Genomic DNA, 3,365 nt, shown 5'->3' on the forward strand with positions numbered 1-3,365 from the left:
AAATTATTTTCTTTGGTGTTCCTTATGTAGTCAGGTCGATTCAACTAAAGTCTGGCCAGTTTAACCTTTTAAGGGAAAGTTCTCCCAAAAATGAAAATTCTTTCATTTACTCACCCTCATGCCATCCCAGATGCAAATGACTGACTTTATTCTGCAGAACAGAAATGAAGATATTTAGAAGAATATCTCAGCTCTGTAGGTCCAAACAATGCAAGTGAATGGCGGCCAAAACTCTGAAGGTCCAGTGGTTAATTCCATATAGTCTGAAGCGATATGATAGGTTTGGGTGAGAACCTATCATACATTTTTTACTATCAATATCCATATTTGACTAGCAAGTGGCTGAATATGAATTTAAAAGTCACTAACACAACAGAATGTGGAAGTGAAAGTGAAAGTGTAGATTTTCAGTAAAAAAAGAACTTAAATATTGTCCTGTTTCCATCCACACCTATCATAACGTGTATGAAATTATGGATTCAACCACTGGAGTCATATTAATTACTTTATGTTGCCTTTATGTCCCTTTTGGATCTTCAAACTAAATTATGGTCACCATTCATATGCATTGTATGGACCTACAGAAAATTAATTTGTTAAAATTTGCGGTAACCCTATGAATAGGTAACGCATATGAACAGAATAAAACGTGACAAATACAAAAAACTGAGACATTTCTTGCATTCTTTTGAAAACATAGAGGCTTAGGCCTTGAAAACAGGAATGCTAATGTAAAAAGAGATAAAGAGAGATACAGAACGCTCGTGAATTTGAATTAAAGTAGTGGATAAAAGCATTTGTTGTCAAAAGAGCCATTGTTCAAGACCAATCCAGCACAACGAAGCTGCAAGCACATATAAACACAGTTTCACTCTAGTCACTGCGATTACATGCCACTAATCTCTTCATATTCCAGTTGGTATTTCAAGTAAACAAAAGGTCATAATTTAGTAGAATTAGAATTCTGAAATGGAATCCACTTGAACCTTGTTCTTAAGAACACACGGAACACTGATTATGAATTTATAATCCTTTCCCAGGCCAATTGTATTGTTTAGGTACTTTAAAGCTTTCAAAAGTATTTGGGATTCTACAATGCAGATATTATAATTTTTTTTTATTTGTTTATTTTACAGGGACAGTGCTCATTAATTAACAGTAAAATAACTAAATGAGCCAGAGTTAGCTCAACAGGCTAATTTTCATCTGTTGTCCCTGGCCAGTTATTATGAAGGCAACCTAAAATCAAGATATAAAAAAACATAAAATGACTTTTACAGTCCACAAATAATAACAACATAGAAAAATAGTGATAAGACAGATACAACACACAACAATAAGTAACAAGCAACATCAGCACACAAACATAGGCTAAAACATACTTACACAAGACAATCTGCTAGCATGCCACAATTCTCAGTAGGCAGTCAGTAGTCTAATGTGCACATATCTGATTATCAATTAGCCAGTTCTTAAGCTGACCAGTAAAAGAACGATAAGTGTTTGTTTCTCTTATCAGCCTTGGCAATAGATTCCACTGTTTAGTTGCTGTTACAGAGAAAGCTGACTGACTAAAGGCACTTTTTCGAGTGGGAATGATACAGTCCCCTCTTGTGATACCTCTGGTGACATGAGTGCCTGCTCTCTGCGTAACAAATCTCTTCAGTGGAGGTGGGGCCGTGCTATGCAATTTCTTATAAACTAGACAAAGATTACTGTAAGTGATCAAGTTTTCCCAACTCAGAAGTCTATGGGTATTTAAGATTTGACAGGTGTGAAAACTATTAGGTTTCTGAACTAAAACTTTAAGAGTATGTTTATAAAGACTTTCAAGTGACTTCATTGTAGACTTGTTAGCTTGTGCCCAGCTTGTCAAACAGTATGTAAAATGAGGAATAATCATGGCATTCATATATATCATAGCAGTTTCAAAGCTGAAAGATTCCCTAACAAATCTAAAATTACTTAAATTTAATCTAACTCGTTTACACATACTTTTTACATGAGTTCTAAAACAGAGATTCGAATCAATCCAAACACCCAGATACTAGATATATGTCAGGGTCTGGAACGCTACATGGTCACTTTGAAAAGAACATGCTAACCGTTTTACAACCATTTAACGTTAGACATGATCTGTCAAGCCATGTTGTGATATAGTTCATTGCACTGGTTAGTTTTGAAGCAGCTTGCTGTTTTGTGCTACTATGTACATAAATAACAGCATCATCAGCATATAATAGGATTTCTATATCGGAACAAACTAAAGGCAAATCATTAACATAAAGACTGAACAACAATGGCCCAAGTATAGATCCTTGCGGAACACCAGTATTATTTGTATAAACAGTGGATTTATGATTTTGGACCTTTACATAATTTGTTCTTCCCTTTAGATATGAATCAATCCACTTAATGGTATCCTTGGAAAAATTAAAAGAAGCTAATTTGTTAACAAGTATTCCATGATTCACAGTGTCGAAGGCCTTTTTAAGGTCCAGGAAAATTGCCCCCACAATACCACCCGTATCCATCATGGATTTAATGTTTTCCAGAAGGAAAAGGGTAGCAGTCTCTGTTGAATGGTGAGCTCTAAAACCAAATTGCATAGGATGCAGGCTAAAGTCACTGTTGTTCAAATAAAAGACTATTTTCTCTGAAACCCACTTCTCCATCACCTTAGATACAACAGGCAAAATACTGATAGGTCTATAGTTACTGATAATCTGGGGATCTCCTGCTTTAAAAATTAGTGACACAATAGCAGTTTTCCATGTGTTTGGAAAAATCCCTTGAAATATTGAAAGGTTTATGATATTTGTAATGGATGGAGCTAAGCGGTCCTTTAACAACTTGAGCATTATGGAGTCCATTCTGTAACAGTCATTAGCTTTGGAAGTCTTAAGTGTTTTAATTATCCTTAATACCTCTTGCTCTGAGATGTTACTTAAACAGAATTGGGGTTTAGAAGTTTGAAGCTGACAGTCCACTAAGATGTTATCCTTTGTTTCAGTGAAACTTTGAGTAATCTCATCCACAGAGTCAATGAAGTATCTTTTAAAGGCTTCAGCCATTTCAAAGGGATCCTCAGATATTTTACCATGTAGCTTTAACTGTAGTTGCTTTGATGATCCACTGTTATTTACACCAATTAATTTCTTAATATGCTCCCATATTGAATTTGAATATAATGGAAATTCAACTGAATTATCAGGATTACAAAACACATGTTTGCTGGGATCCGTTCAGGCCGTTGAAATGTTTTTGAAATTTGAGTATGGTTTGAGGTGGTCGAGCAAGTGTTGGTTACTTTCTGATTAGAGAGAACAAAACAACAAAAGCAAAAACAAGATTTTTAGGGGAGT

This window comes from Xyrauchen texanus, chromosome 48 (assembly GCF_025860055.1).
Source record: "Xyrauchen texanus isolate HMW12.3.18 chromosome 48, RBS_HiC_50CHRs, whole genome shotgun sequence".
Lineage (NCBI taxonomy): Eukaryota > Metazoa > Chordata > Actinopteri > Cypriniformes > Catostomidae > Xyrauchen > Xyrauchen texanus.